This window comes from Dunckerocampus dactyliophorus, chromosome 12 (genome assembly GCF_027744805.1).
Source record: "Dunckerocampus dactyliophorus isolate RoL2022-P2 chromosome 12, RoL_Ddac_1.1, whole genome shotgun sequence".
In the NCBI taxonomy this organism is placed as follows: Eukaryota; Metazoa; Chordata; class Actinopteri; order Syngnathiformes; family Syngnathidae; genus Dunckerocampus; species Dunckerocampus dactyliophorus.
In genome coordinates, this window is record NC_072830.1 from 9504513 (window position 1) to 9520983 (window position 16471).

At 39.5% G+C, this 16471-nt stretch overlaps 1 long non-coding RNA gene and 4 other non-coding genes across 5 annotated transcripts; 4 read left to right on the top strand and 1 right to left on the bottom strand.

The window, feature by feature from the left end:
* Positions 1-277: 277 nt before the first annotated feature.
* On the top strand, positions 278-441 carry LOC129191737 (U1 spliceosomal RNA). Its single transcript, XR_008573265.1, has one exon. It is a non-coding gene; the product is annotated as a U1 spliceosomal RNA (small nuclear RNA).
* Positions 442-3182: 2741 nt separating this feature from the next.
* On the top strand, positions 3183-3346 carry LOC129191738 (U1 spliceosomal RNA). Its single transcript, XR_008573266.1, has one exon. It is a non-coding gene; the product is annotated as a U1 spliceosomal RNA (small nuclear RNA).
* Positions 3347-6267: 2921 nt separating this feature from the next.
* LOC129191758 (U1 spliceosomal RNA) lies at positions 6268-6431 on the top strand. Its single transcript, XR_008573286.1, has one exon. It is a non-coding gene; the product is annotated as a U1 spliceosomal RNA (small nuclear RNA).
* Positions 6432-7823: 1392 nt separating this feature from the next.
* Positions 7824-7987, top strand: LOC129191739 (U1 spliceosomal RNA). Its single transcript, XR_008573267.1, has one exon. It is a non-coding gene; the product is annotated as a U1 spliceosomal RNA (small nuclear RNA).
* Positions 7988-10154: 2167 nt separating this feature from the next.
* On the bottom strand, positions 10155-11884 carry LOC129191568 (uncharacterized). Its single transcript, XR_008573231.1, has 5 exons — positions 11716-11884; positions 10992-11225; positions 10643-10791; positions 10497-10572; positions 10155-10422 (listed from the first exon to the last, which is right to left on the bottom strand). It is a non-coding gene; the product is annotated as an uncharacterized LOC129191568 (long non-coding RNA).
* Positions 11885-16471: the final 4587 nt, after the last annotated feature.

The window sequence follows — 16471 nt, forward strand, 5'->3', positions numbered from 1 at the left end:
TTTGTGCTTATGCTTCCTATTGGTCAGAAGTGTACCATGTGACCAGGAATGGCTTCCTAGTTTGGCGTAAGAAAGCAGCATTGCATGACGGGAAACAGAGTTATGTTTAAGAATAATATAAATAATAATAGTTACTGTGATGTTCAAACAGTGTTTTGGTGTTTTTCGTAGGGGTAGACACCCATCCAGTGTGTGTTTGCTGGTGTGCACATGATGAGCCCATCACTTAACATGGTGTTTGCGTGAAAGACATGTGCGTGTGAGACGTGTACAACTCATACTTACCTGGCAGGGGAGATACCATGATCAAGAAGGTGGTTCACCCAGGGTGAGGCTCAGCCATTGCACTCCGGTTGTGCTGACCCCTGCGAATTCCCCAAATGTGGGAATCTCGACTGCATAATTTGTGGTAGTGGGGGACTGCGTTCGCGCTCTCCCCTGATACTCTTGTTAAATGCAACAATTAACACTGTCTGGCCTACGTCTACTCCAGCGAAAGCATTTTTAAAAAAAAACATGATAGATTTCTCTGGTCGTCATAGGAGTACTGGGTTTATGGTAACATCAAAATACACTGCACCTTCCTTTCCTGTAATATTCATAAATGAAGCATTAGTAGTGTTGACAAATTACACTCATTTATTTCACAGATGAAATACATTTTAATGTTTGTTGAACAAGTCATTAGTAGTGCTACAGTTGATTACTGGTCAAAGAAACAGGATGGGGGCAGTGCTTCACATGAGTGGGGGAGGCTATCCTTGCTCATTCAAAACGGTTTATAATACAGCACATGAGAAGATCCAGCGTGATTAAATCGTCATCAACTTTATTTCACACACATACATGGTCCATAGAATATTCAAAATACAAACACATTACGAGCAAGACACAGTGAAAGATGGCTATCCCTTGCTATATACAAGTAGATTAAGGCGCCAGTGTTTGCACAAACTAGAAAATAACCTGACTGAGCTTTGTACAGGGTTGGTCAGCACATATATGATGCCGTTTACAGAGCATGTTAGCCTACACATACATACATCTGTACATGAGGTTCCATAACACAACAGCACAAGTTGGTACAGCAGGCTGAACAAACATTTGACTGGCACTAGTCCAGCGGGGCACCTTAAGCAGCATCCTCATGCCATCGTTGAAGTTTATGTATACGGCTTTTTTTGTAATGCTGCCACAAGTGGGCAGTATACAAGTACATAGGAGTACAATATGCTTTAAAAAGTGCTGTTTCAACAGATAGATAGTTTATCCATATGCATATTAAAAAGACAGGGAGACAAAATGCTGCCTTGTCGCACGCCGTTACCAACATGAAAGGGAGATGATACGGAGTTTCCCCATTTAACAGACATAGACTGCTGAGCATACCAAAACACTAAAATTCTTATTAAATATTTTGGGACACCCCTATTATAGAATTTGTGAAATAACTTTTGATGCTTTATATGGTCAAAAGCCTTTGAGGCGTCAATAAAGCAAACAAAAATGGTAGTATTGTGCCTGTTGTACAGATCCATAATCTCCTTTAAGGCAAAAATGCACATAATGTGTGCCAAGCTTGGATTTGAAGCCAAACTGACTGTCAGATGTCATGATAAACCTTTCCATTCTATTCAACATAGCCCTTTCCAGGACCTTTGATAAGGTACTTGCCAGAGCTATAGGACGATAATTATCTTTACTATTTATTTTTCCAGCTTTATTTTTCACAATGGGCACTAAGATAACAGACAGTATAGACTTTGGTAAAATACTATAAATTAAAAACCCAGTAAAACATATTGCTAACAGAGGATAAAGTTTTATGCTGGCGAATTTTAAATGCTCAGTGGATATCTTGTCTGCACCACAGGCCTTATTATTGCTTAACTTCATCACAATCAGACTTGCTTGAGCTAAGAAGGGATTCTACAATTTTCTCATACAGGGAGCACAACTCTAGGCCATGTTGCACATTCATACAATTCATACCACGACATGTAACTGCACTTTTTGGCAATTCAATTTTACTCAGTAAGGTATCAGACTGGGTACTGTAAAGATGAAACTCTTGCTCGGTCAAATTGGCCCAACTTATTTTCCCTAAAGAGGGCTAAATATGTATTTTCTGAAGCCAGGGATAAACCTGTGTGTTTAGTTTGTGCTGAGCAGATCGCCGTGTTTAAGGAGTACAATTCGAGTCATCATTACGAGACAAAACACGTGGAAAAATGCAGAAACTTGACTGAGGCTGAGAGAGCGTGCACATCTGAAGATTTTCTAGCAAAACAACAAGGATATTTTACCAAGCTACACGCAGCCCGGCATGCAGCCACCAAGACCAGCTTTGTAACAGCTCACAAAATCACTAAAAACTGTAAGCCATTCTCAGAGGGTGAGTGTGTTAAAGAGTGCTTGGTGGATGGTGCAGTCCAAGCTTGACTTGCAGTCTGATACAGCACCGGCAGAGCACTTGAAGTCAGCATCACTGCTGGAGTTCTACTCATCTCTCAAGGAGGAGAACTTTCCAAACATAAGAAAACGTGCTCAGAAGATGTTGATGATTGATGGAAAATGGTTCTTTTTGGATCTACCTACAGTACATGTGTGAACAAACATTCTCAGTAATGAAGTTGACCAAATCCAGGTACAGATCCTCACTCACTGATGATCATCTGCCAGATGTACTTATATTGTGACATATCGTGTTCATGATATTTGGCACATTGTGGCGACTTAATAGAAAATTGAAATCAAAAGCCGTTTTGGGGTTAATGTGACTGAAAGAGGGTTTCAAATGTTTCACATTTACCATTGTTTTGGAAACATTCACTGAATAAATTCATTTCTGTAAAACAGCCTCACTTTCTCATTACCTAATAACACCGCATACTCTTACCAGCTTGTGTAAACAATGTTATTTACTGGTTTCAAAGTACAAAAACAATTAATAGCCAGAGTACAGTTTGTGGCCCGACCCTCCACAATATTTTCTGCTTCTCTAAATTAAAATAATTGCCCACCCTTGTTATAAATAAGAATAGTTACTGTGATGCTCAGTGTTGTCTGATTTTGTAGAAGTAGAACACCTGTTCAGTGTGTGTTTGGTGTGCACATGATGAGCCCATCACTTAACATGGTGTTTGCGTGAAAGACGTGTGTGTGTGAGACGTGTACAACTCATACTTACCTGGCAGGGGAGATACCATGATCAAGAAGGTGGTTCACCCAGGGTGAGGCTCAGCCATTGCACTCCGGTTGTGCTGACCCCTGCGAATTCCCCAAATGTGGGAATCTCGACTGCATAATTTGTGGTAGTGGGGGACTGCGTTCGCGCTCTCCCCTGATTAACTTGTTTAAAACAATTTAAGGTTTATTGTATCCATTGATTCTGTTGTGTTTGTTCAGCTTATTATATTAACATATTTCTGCCCTGTGGTTGGCTGGCAACCAGTCCAGAGTGAACCCCCCCTGTTGCCTGGAGTCAGCTGGGATAGGCTCCAGCATACCCCCGCGACCCTAAAGAAGAGAAGCGACAGAGAAAATTGATGGATGGATGTTTGTTGTTTGAGGAGACTATTAACTTATCAACACCCTCCCTTACCTCCAGCATTGACAAATGAAGCGTACCGGTAATGTAACTTTTAGTAACCAGTCTGTGTTTTTGGATACAAAGATGTTGACAAATTTCACTTCTTGTTTGGCCCAAGAAGGCACTTTTTATTTTCTAATTCAATATTTACTAGCAATACGCAATTTACGCTGTGAGCTCGAAGTGTACGTACATAACGGGCCGGACACGAAATTTGGGTGTGTTATGACTTTTGTTCAAAAAATCTTATTTTACTCTTTTATACACAAAAATTCACTTTAGTTGCAGAGTTGAGTAATTATTCCATGAATATATACCATTGTAATCGTCATGGGGTTTGTTTTTTCGTGGAATTATGTTTTTCAAAATTTTCATTGGCAGGCGGACACGAAGGTAATGTACTTTTCACTAATGATTACACGACAGTTATTTTTTTTTACACTGAGAATATTTGAATAAAACACATTAGAAACCAATTTCAGACATCATTCTTTACTTCTAAGAAGAAATCATGACAAAATTATCACAGAAAATATTGTTTGTTGTTTCACAACAAAAGTAGACATGTTTTACATGTAACATTTCAATGTCCAAATATAGACACTTTTTTACAACATAGCCGTGCTAGCGCAAAATAAATACATGAACAGGCTTAATTTATGGTTTGGTAAGCTTCCTCACTCTATAAACGTCAGAGTGATAGGGATAGTACACATTGTTAGAACAACAATTTCAAATACTACTCAAGTGAAGTTGAAGACAGCAAAGGGTACCCTTGATCTGAGCCATGCACTTATGACAGTCTACCTTCTCACCAGCAGGAGGCAGTAGTGCTACCGTGAGTTATTGGTCAAAGAAATAGGAAGTGGTTGCAGTGTGGGGGACACTGATCTGTAGTATATATCTGGATAGCTCATCGGCGATGACTTGTGAAGCCACACGGCCGCCATATTACCACTCGCAAGAAACACTTCTCGACAAGCTTTTGCATTCGTGGTGAACTTCTTTTATTAATTCGGATTGGACACAAATTTTGCCTTAAGATGCCTGCATGTGCAGCTATTAACTGCACAAATCGCCAGTTCAAAGGCTGTGGACGAACATTTCACCTGTAAGTATGATTGAAATGTAGATTTACGACTGATAATTTAAGAGTTTTGCACTGTCGGTCTCTCAGATATTTTCGATCGTGTAAAATTTCTTTGATTAAAATGTATGTCCATAATTGATAGGTTTATATAGCTCTATAATAGCTAAGAGGAAATTTACGTACTTTTTTGTTATATCATGATATATGTATTTCTTTAAGGGACGAAGGTTGCGTTACTTGAAGGAATGGGAGAATCTCAGTGCTTCCATGATGCTTACCAGACATTGTATACAGTGCAGTTAGCAAGCCAGTTTGCATACAATTGACCCCGCATGACCCTTCATTTGGTTAAACAACAATTTTTTTTTTTTGCTGCTGAATGACTGACGTAAAAGGATTCATTCATATGATATGTTCTGGAAAATAATATTACTGAACATGCATACTGGTATGTTTGAGATTGCAAACAACATATTGTCTTACCCAAAGCATATGGTTTTGTTTCACTGTTGTTGTTTTTGTGTGTGTGTGTGTGTGTATGTGTTTATGGTTATTACACATTATGGTTATCACATATTATTCCTGTGGTTTTTCTTCAAATATATTTCTATATCAGAAAAGAGGTTATTTCTATTTCATAACACAAACAAAAAAAAATCAGAAAAATGTTAAAAGACTTTAAAACTTGTCCAAAGTCACTCTATTATTCATATTATTATTCATATTTTGTACAGACGAGAGCATAGTGAATTGTATGAAAGTATGAAAAAAGTAAAGACAAAAAGGGATGGGATATGCAGTTAAAATGAAAATCTCTTTCTAGAGGAGTAAAACTATGCATTGCTATAGGGGAGTGCTGAGCCAGGGTGCAGAGTAGAATTTTGTCCCAAAGGCAATGAGAATTGGAAGGGGAAAAAGTACATTTAATATAGCCAAAAGATAGAGAATAACGTATCAAATCGTTTTTAAGGACCGAAGGTTGCGTTACTTGAAGGAATGGGAGAATCTCTCCGCTTTTTAAGTCAAAATATAGATGTTCTGCGAGCCTCTTCATCTGCTTTGTACACTATGTACGCTGTGTGAATGTAGTCGAGATGTGAGTGGTAAGATGGCGTCTCTGTGGCTTCAGCGGCTTGCGCGGGCGGGTGCGACTATGGTGTATCCAGATATATAATACAGATCAGTGGTGGGGGAGGCTATCCTTGCGCCTCATTCAAACTGTTTATTGTACAGCACATGAGAAGACCCAGCGTGGTCTTAAATGTTTATTTATTTACATGTTCACTCCTGATTTGACCTGGAAGACTTTTTCATGTGATTTTACATCAGTTTTGGGGCTCTGCTTCCTATTGGCCGCACGTGTACCATGTGACCAGGAATAGCTTGCATTATGGGAAATAGAGTTGTGTTGAAGAATAATGTAAATAATGTAGTTACTGTGATGCTCAAACAGTGTTGTGCTGTGTTGTGTTTTTGTAGAAGTAGACACCCATCCAGTGTGTGGGTGGTGGTGTGCACATGATGTGCCCATCACTTAACATGGTGTTTGCGTGAAAGACGTGTGCGTGTGAGACGTGTACAACTCATACTTACCTGGCAGGGGAGATACCATGATCAAGAAGGTGGTTCACCCAGGGTGAGGCTCAGCCATTGCACTCCGGCTGTGCTGACCCCTGCGAATTCCCCAAATGTGGGAATCTCGACTGCATAATTTGTGGTAGTGGGGGACTGCGTTCGCGCTCTCCCCTGATCAAGTTGTCGAAATTAATGGTTGAGCTATTATGTAAATTATTTGTTAACGTGGTTCTAAATTACAACTGATGTCATAAACGCACCACGATCATCCTTTTACCACTGGTACTGACAAACGAGGCTTTGGTTAAGTTTAGTGACCCGTGTACGTGTTTATTTGTTTATTTCCACTAACCGCAGCGCAAGCTAATACTGAGGTCATGTTAACGCCGGTCTTTATCCGATTGTCTGTTTGTGTTCATAATACCGTATCTTGAAAACTTCTCAACGGATTTGGAGGAATTTTCAGGAATTGTCGAAAATGGGATATGGAAGAACTAATTCCTTTTTGGGGGTGATCCAGATCACCGTCTGGGTCCAGGATTTTTAAAGGGTTCATTAACATTGCGAGATGGGACCATTTTCGGCATTTACACAAAATGGTCAGTGCACTTGGGAAAAAAATATAGGATAAATTTACAACAGGTTCTATAAAATATCAAAGAATGATCCAAACAATGTTGGATTATTATTTTGGTGTGAATCACAACATGGGGGCAACTATGGCGCTTGGCGGCTTCTTCTCTAGTTTTTAAAACCTTTATTTAACTGGGTCAAGCTTAAGATATAAAATCCCTTTTTCAAAAGCAACCTGGCCAAGAGGCACAAAATACAAGTACAAGCAGCAATACAAATAAATAACAATAGTTAATAAACAAAAATACAATGATCAGGGATATGTTAAAAGAAGTGTGACATCTGATTTAAAAACAGATTTAGCTTTAGGTACAATGATGTTGACAAATTTCACTCTGTTTTGCTGATGTGGCTCCACAACAAATGAAATAATACATTTTAGTGTTTGTAGAACAAGTCATTATGACAGACTACCTTCTCACCAGCAGGAGGCGGTAGTGCTACAGTGGGTTACTGGTAAAAGAAACAGGAAGTGGTTGCAGTGCGTCACGTGTGGGGGAGGGTATCTTTGTGCTTCATTCCAAATTTCTATTAAGTGCAAAACGGTTTATTGTTCAGAACATGAGAAGATTCAGTGTGTTTTTAAATGTTTATATTTTTACATGTTCACTCCTGATTTGACCTGGAAGACTTTTTATGTGATTTGAAACCAATTTTGTGCTTCTGCTTCCTATTGGCCAGAAGTGTATCATGTGACCAGGAACGGCTTCCTCGTTGAACGAAAGACAGCAGCATTGCATGATGGGAAACAGAGGGTTGTGTTTAAATATAATATAAATTATAATAGGTACTGTGATGAGGAAACAGTGTTGTGGTGTGTTTCGTAGAAGTACACACCCGTCCGGTGTGTGTTTGCTTGTGTGCACATGATGAGCCCATCACTTAACATGGTGTTTGCGTGAAAGACGTGTGCGTGTGAGACGTGTACAACTCATACTTACCTGGCAGGGGAGATACCATGATCAAGAAGGTGGTTCACCCAGGGTGAGGCTCAGCCATTGCACTCCGGTTGTGCTGACCCCTGCGAATTCCCCAAATGTGGGAATCTCGACTGCATAATTTGTGGTAGTGGGGGACTGCGTTCGCGCTCTCCCCTGATTAACTTGTTCGAAGCAATCAGGTGTTGAATGGGTAGTATGGAGACTTCCTAAATATTCTGACTCGGAAGTCTTTGTATGCTATCAACACTGCGTTACATCAACGACAATTGGCTTCTTCGAGGATCAATTCACTGATCTTTCAAACAATGCCTATCACGGTAACAAATTTGCTGGTCGATAATCGATTTTATCGATAACATTGTTTAGACAATTTTTTCATTAATTGAAAAAACTAAATTAATGATATCTTAATATCTCTATATTATGATGTCTTTTGCATTATCCTTTTCATTTCTTGTGCAAATGCTAACTGGACGAAATACATGAACGCTGCGTAGCTATTTTGACTCACATATTAGCAGTACTGAGGTTATGTACACAGCTGTTGTGGAATTATGTGTAATCATCTTTATTGCCATATTGAATATAAATATATAAACTACTTTATGACTAAAATACTAATTATTAATATTTACAATAGTATTTAAGTTTACTGGTTGGATTTTATATATACAGTATATGTTTTATAGAAAGAGGTACAGTAGATAATTTTGACTTGTAACTTGGATGCTGATATACACGTATAGCGTACATGAAATTATACTCATGTTTTTTTCATCAATATATATATTTTATATTTATCGTGTAGTAGGAGGTAGCGCTTTGGGACTGGGTCATTTTAAAAGTAGCTCACAGTCTGAAAAAGTGTGAGCACCCCTGATTATGGTTCATCATAAGGTGAAATAGAGCGATTGATATCTCAAGCTTTCATAACACTCCTAACTCATTTATGTTCATTCTTCCATCTGGAAGCACAAAACTCATTTATCTTATATGCTTGAAGACCGTGGCACTCATAAAAAGCGGAAATGTGAAACACCACAATGACACAGTTTTTGACCAAACATACCAACATACCAGTCCAAGTGAGTCTGAGAATGTGAGGATGCAGGTGGAAGTGTCCGGGTAGTTAAAGAGGGCACAGGAGAAGAAGTGCTCCTCACGGTCACTTTCATCCATCTAATCTGGGTCAGTCTGTACGGCTGAAGCACCTCTTCTTCCTCAGTGGGAGTGTCACTCACGAGTTCAGTGAGTGCTTCTTCAAGTAATTGAGACCCAGGGTAAAATTCTCACAACCTGTTGCACTTTACAAACTTTGACTGCTTCAGCCTTAAATCTGGTCTTTCAATATTTGATGTGCAATTGATGAGCAACTTCCACACCCCTGTAGGGCCTTCTATACAGGACAACGGGACCTACTTTGGAAAGGATGAACTTCACTTTCAACTAATCAGTTATTCAATAGGTGACTTTAAAGACAACCTCAAGAACCTATGACTATTGTTACTATGAGGGTGGAATTGCCAGAATGAAATAAAACAGAAATTGAACAAAAAATAACTTGTCAAACCCCACGAGCTCGTAACCTTAAAACAATTAAATGTAGAACACATTTTGCATCGAAAAACAAACGAGGAAGCACTTACTCAACCAAACAAACCCTTCAAGAAATCATAATGCTGACATAATTCCACCATCATGCACCAATCTCTATTATTCCAGCGCAGTTAAATTGCAGTTACTTTAAGAGAGAATCTCTGGCAGGCAAAAAAAAGACATATCTACAGATGGTACCCCAGTATGCAAATACAGCAACATGACAAATAACATCTGAGCCAGACAGATTTTCATCAAGTACTGCACATTTGCGACAAGTCGTGACGAGTAACTCCATAGAAGCCAGCGTATCAGGCGTGAGCAGAATAGGGACCTTTTGTCCCCATTTTCCCCTAATCTCTATTCTCTGGAGATGTTTGCATAGTTTATTCTCCAGCTCAGACGGAGCTAACTCAGTATCGGATGAGTGGACGAGGCATCTCGCAATGTGAAAGCGTTTCAGTAACCTCTTCGATACTTCCGCCAGCACAAATAGTTCCACAACTGGAATGGCGACAAGTCAGGCAACACAAACATGTCCTACTACTGATGTAACATGAAGCTGTTATTAGAACACCTGTACAGCAGACTGACAACAGGCTTCATGTTTGTATCTTTTTTGCCAAATGAGAGCAAAAAAATAGAGAAGTCTGAATTTCACATTAAGACCATTTTCTAGAGTAGTCTTGTACGTTGCCGGCCTCAGCTAGCAGGAAGGCGTGACGTAGAAGTTGTGCAGAGAGCAGCTCCTTCTGTGGAGGCGGAGCTTGAATGGCATGTCCAAGGGCAGACGACTGTTTATTTCTCCAGGAGAGGCATTGAAAGGGTGGTATACAGGTCCAGGCGTCAATGTATTCCTGGCTTGTGAACAGGGTGGCTGGTCTCTAAGTTAGCTGGGGTAGCAACTCTCTAGGATCCACAAGGGAAGCAGGGGGCTGAGGAATGCTGAACTCTGGCTGCTTGGTCACTGGTGGGTACCAAGGACTTGAAATATTCTAATACAAATAACAAAGTTGCTCACTCATCAGCGCCTTGTGTGTTTGAATGTAGTTATTGTTTTTTTACTAACCTTGCACAGACCAGCTCACTTGTCCCAGGACCACAGTAAAGGAAGCCACAGAAGATGTTGTTGGGGCGTTACTTGGCTGGAAACAGTGTCAAAGACATTGTTTAATAGACACAGTTGTCTGTTAGCACGCTGAATAGAATTCTTACCTTTTTGTTTCACGTAGTTCCTGAAGCTCCTCATATGGGAGCTGTACAAACCTCTGGATTGTGTTCTCTACCAACCCATTTTTTGGTGGGTGGTAGGGAGAGCAGAGGCTTCTTTTCATGGGAAGTATTTCACACACTTATGAGTTGACCTACAAGCATAAGGTTTTTGTTTTACAAAGATATGTGACAATAACACCCAGCAAAAAAATCTATTCATAAATACGACTTTATTGCAGAAACAGAATGACTCTGCAACAAAATGAAGAGTTGCTTGAATTAAATACCAAGTGTACAAATTGTTGACTAATGTTTAAGAGAGACAAATTCTGCCAAGGATTTACATACTTACAGCACTGACTGATTATTTCCCCTGATCTGTCAGTATTCTTCTGGCGGCTTCGAACTCATACACAAATTGAATTAGACACTGGACCACTTCCTTGGCACTCTTTGATGTAAGAGCATAAGCCTGTGGCCATTTCGTAAAAAAGTCAATCATCACACAGATGTATTGATTGTCCTGATTTGTCTCGGTTCGTTTGCCGATAAGATCCATTCCCACCAACTCGAATGGCTGGTAAACCTTTGAAAGAAAAAGATTGCCATGTTATAGCTTCATTCAACAAATTGCATCAATATATACTGCCTTGTTCATGTTAATAGTGACTTAGTGAACTGGTCATAACCCCTGGTCATGGTCATAACCCCAGGATGCAGAGACAGCGTTGAAGTGCGGGTCAAAGTCTTTAATTAGAGGCACAGGCAGGTGCCAACAATCACCGGCACGAGAGTGAAGGGAAAAAGACGGAACAAAAAGAGACGCTGCAAAATAACCCTAACTCAAAGGATGAATCAGCAACTAGCAGCCAGACTAAATAACAGCTCACCAATCAGTGCCAAGTGCGCTCAAGGCATTACCAATAAGAAGTGGCAGTGGTGAAAAACAGGAAATGGATGTACAAAATAAGAGCACAAAGAGGAAATAAGGAAAATCAACACAAAGAGTAGGAGCTGTCAAGCGGAGAGCGACAATTCCTATGATTTCAATGGATTTCAAAACATTACACACTTACACACTTGTTGTCTAACTACATCCCTGGCCATTAAAACCTTTTAGAGATTGCGTCTCTTGTTTTCGTCTGGCCACAGTGTTCCCCAGTAGGACTCGTGTGGATGTCGACAAATATGTCATTGGCCTCGTTCGCCCCACAGACCACTTTGGTTTTGATAGCTTTTGGAGTCTTCGTACCTCCAATAATAAAGCTCTCCTCCTGTATAGTAAGAAAACAGAGCAGCATTTCAGAAATTGGTACTCTTGTGATCATCAGCATGATACATATGTATGTATACGTAGGTATGCATTACGTGATACAGGTTGAGATAATGTTTGAAAAAAATCATTAATGTTTGACTTATTTTGGAGATTTATTCTTCAAAAATAATAACAATTGTACGCATTAGATATCCATCCATCCATTTTCTATACCGCTTCTCCTCTTTAGGGTCGCGGAGGCATGCTGGAGCCAATCCCAGCTGACTTGGGGCGACAGGTGGAGTACACCCTGGACTGGTCGCCAGCCAATCGCAGAGCACATATAGACAAACAACCATTCACACTCACATTCATACCTGGTCTGCTAATTATGGAATTACTTCAAGGCAAAGCATGATGTATCTGTAGACACAACATCTCCCCCATTACTCATAACATTACATCTCCTATGCACATTTAGAACAGCACTTAGCAATAGTGCAACTGTAAGTAATTCACATTTCAGACTTTGTAACTTTCGCTTCCAGTTTCTTTCACAATAATACTTAAAACTAGCTGCAATGCATCCTGTAATTAAAGTAAGTGCATCACTTGAATGAAGATTCACTTTAAGTAACTTAAGCCAGCAGCTAGTAGAGTCACAAATAGCTCAAGCATTACATTTAACTAAAGGAGTACATTAAAAAGCAACAAGTTTGAAACATTTGTAACCTTGTTTGGTTCAGACTACTTCATAACATAGTCCTGAGTCCATGCTGGTGGTTTGTGCTCTTTTTGTGGAGCAGTGCGGCTTAGTAAAGTGCCTGTCAAGTCAGCATTTTCCTTAGCAGTACCAGCTTGTGGTGGTTCCTCTGCTCTCTCCGGGCAGCGAGAAAGGCGTGAGGCATTCCATCTTTTTTCCATCACTCGAGATGAAGGTGCTGGATCCAGTTTGCTGAACGGACACAGGGTCGGTGTACTTTCTCTCTCCTTTTCCCACATGAAAAGGCTTGCGGATACGCACTCTATCTCCAGCTGCAAGCTTGGGGGGTTTAGCACCTCTCTTCATGTGCATATAACTCTTACTGCTACTCTGGATCTCACTTTCTTGTATTGCCCTGTTTGGTCACAGTCTGGCAGTATGTGAAGCTTGCTTCCCATTGGTCTTCCCCTGAGCAGCTGGAAAGGAGACTCGTTGGTTGTGGCATGGGGCGTAGCTCTGTAGTTTTGGAGAATGACAGTTACTGTTGGCTTCCAAGGTTTCTGAGCTGCTTGTGCTCCTTGGATACAGACCTTGAGCACTCCGTTTGCTTGTGGATGGTACACGCTTGTTCTGATGTGTTTAATTCCTCTTTCTTTCAGGAAGTCTGCTAAATCAGAAGAAGTGAACTGCGGACGTTATCAGTTGTAATAGCACAGGGATTCTTCACCAGCAAAAATCATGATCTGGGGTGCTTTTTCATTTAGTGGAACACTGGAGCTTCAGGTGGTGCAGGGTCGTCAAACGGCGGCTGCTTATGTGCAGATGTTGCAGCGGGCATCCCTCATGACCGAGGGCCCTCGTCTGTGTGGTAACAGCTGGGTTTTTCAACAGGACAACGCTGCAGTTCACAATGCTCGCTTGACCAAGGACTTCTTCAGGGAGAATAACATCACTCTTTTGGACCATCCTGCATGTTCTTCTGATTTAAATCCCATAGAGAACATTTGGGGATGGTTGGCAAGGGAAATCTATAAAAATAGCTATCAGTTCCAGACAGTTGATGCCCTTCGTGAAGCCATCTTCACCACTTGGAGCAATGTTCCCACTAGCCTCCTGGAAACACTCGCATCAAGCATGGCCAAAGCAATTTTTGAAGTGATTAACAACAACGGTGGAGCTACTCACTACTGAGTCCTTCTGGGAACATTTTTTGTTCTGGTTTGGAGAGTTTTTTGCTATTTTTTGAGCGATGGTCATAAACTTTTGATCAGCTGATAAACAGCCTATTTCAGTTTAATTGTTGTTTTCAATAAATTACTTTTCAAAATGCTTTTTGTCTCACTCCCCCTTCTTGTTTTTGCATACTGTAGCTTTACTTAAAACCTCATTAAGATCCAAATGTGCAAAATGCAAATTCTAGCAATTTTTCAACTGGTCTTAAGATTTTGATCAGGAGTGTACACATCAGTGGTTGTTTATCTGCTCCCCACTCCTTACCGGCAACAGTTCTCATTAAATGTATTATCTTTGTACATTTATCTTCTACCTTTTCCACGAGTCTTCCATGTGCCTTTCTGATGGAACCATATACCAAGGTATTTAAAATTGTCCACTTTTAACGATATGCTTGTTTTTGATATCGTGCTAAAAAGAAATATCGATATTTTTAAAATATTGATATATCGCCCAGCCCTACCACTACCGTAGACAAAATGTCTAATGAGCTCACTGTAACCACCGTAAGTGCTTTAGATACAATGATGGTGACAACATTCACTCTTATTGTTTTGCTGATGTGGCTACACAGCAGATTAAATACATTTTAGTGTCATTATGACAGTCTACTTCACACCAGCAGTAGTGCTACAGCGGGTTACTGGTCAAATAGTGGTTGCGGTGCATCACGTGTGGGGGAGGGTATCTTTGTTGTCAGTCCACATTTCTATCAAACAGTTTATTAGAACATGAGAAGATCCAGCGTGGTCTTAAATATTTATTTATTTACATGTTCACTCCTGATTTGATCTGGAGGACTTCATGTGATTTCAGATCAACTTTGTGCTTCCCATTTGCTAGAAGCGTACCATGTGACCAGGAATGATTAGCCAGTTGCATTAGCAAATATAAGCTTCTTCTTCTTCTTCTTCTTTTAGTTTAATGGCGGGTTGCAACCATGACTTGAAAAGGTGCATACCGCCACCTACTGTACCGGAGTATGTAACATGGGCCATATACAGTATCTTACTTTATGCTATCTTAGATAGTGAGGAGACTACTTATACTACTACTAATAATAATCCTAATAATAATACTTATATAATACTATATATTACTATATAATACTATATAATATAATACTAAAATATTCTAATACTTATCTATATTCTATTATATAATCCTGTGTCCTTCAAATATTCTATCACTGCCCTCTGTATATCTCTTACCCCCTCCCCACCTGTTCCTAAGATACCCTCAATGCTCCATTCCCTTCCTATCTTCTTAATTCTTTTCCTTAACGTTACACGTTCTTCCCTATATCTCTTGCAGTGTAGTAATATGTGTTCTACGTTCTCTATACTTTTGCATTCCATACATACTTTTGATTTACATTTCCCTATCAAAAACATCTTGTCATTTAACCCGGTGTGATTGAGCCTCATCCTAGTTAACACTATTTCCTCTTTTCTGTTTTTTCTCTTCACCCCTTGTGTGCTAATAGATTTTTGTACTTTATAATACTTTCTCCCGCTACTACCCTCATCCCACCTATTTTGCCATTTCTCCATCATTTGTTTTTTGATTATTGCCTTTACTTCGCCTTTACCAGCAGGTATATCTATCATTTCATTCCTTCTAATTCCCATTTTAGCCATTTTATCTGCCACCTCATTCCCCTCCACCCCTACATGTGCAGGCACCCAGCAAAATCTTATGTCTATTTTTAACATGTGTAGTTGGAATAAGTTTTGATGTATTTCTAATAATAAATCCTCTCGACTTGATTCCATATTTTTAATACTATATAATGCTGCCAGAGAGTCCACACAACATACCACTCTATCTGGTTTTATTTCCTCTATCCATTGCAAGCCTATAATAATTGCCATCATTTCTGCTGTATAAACCGAGAGCTGGTCAGGTAATCTTTTAATGATGCTATAATTCATTGTTGGTACATAGATTCCAATCCCCACCTTCCCTTCTTCGCTTTTTGATCCATCTGTATACATATCTAAGTAACCATAATATTTGTTTTTAATATATTGACTTGCCTTATGTCCTTTTTCATTATCTTTCCATTTATTTTTTAACTCTGTTATATGTATATCTACTTCAGGTTTCGGAAATAGCCAAATAGGAATATTGCTTATGGGTGTAGAATTATTAATATGTATATTTTTTATGTTATATTTATCTATTTTATCTTTAATTACCCACCCAAAGCTATTACTTTTAGTTGTATTATACTCCCAACATTCCTCTATCACATTCTTGGCCAGATGTCCATGCCTACATCCTTTAAGTCTACTCCAGTATGTTAACATAAGTTGATCTCTTCTCAGGTCATACGGTACTTCTCCTAACTCAACCTGCATTGCTTTAATTGGTGTTGATGTGATTGCACCTGTACATATCCTAAATGCTTTGTGAATATTTCTTTCTATTTTCATTAAATGTGTTTTAGCTGCAGCTCCATATACAAAACTTCCATAATCTATATTTGCTCTCATCAAAGCTCTATATATATATATTAGTGACTGTTTATCTGCTCCCCACTCCTTACCTGTAACAGCTCTCATTAAGTTGATTATCCTCTTACATTTCTCTTCTACCTTTTCCACATGGGTCTTCCATGTGCCTTTCTGATCTAGCC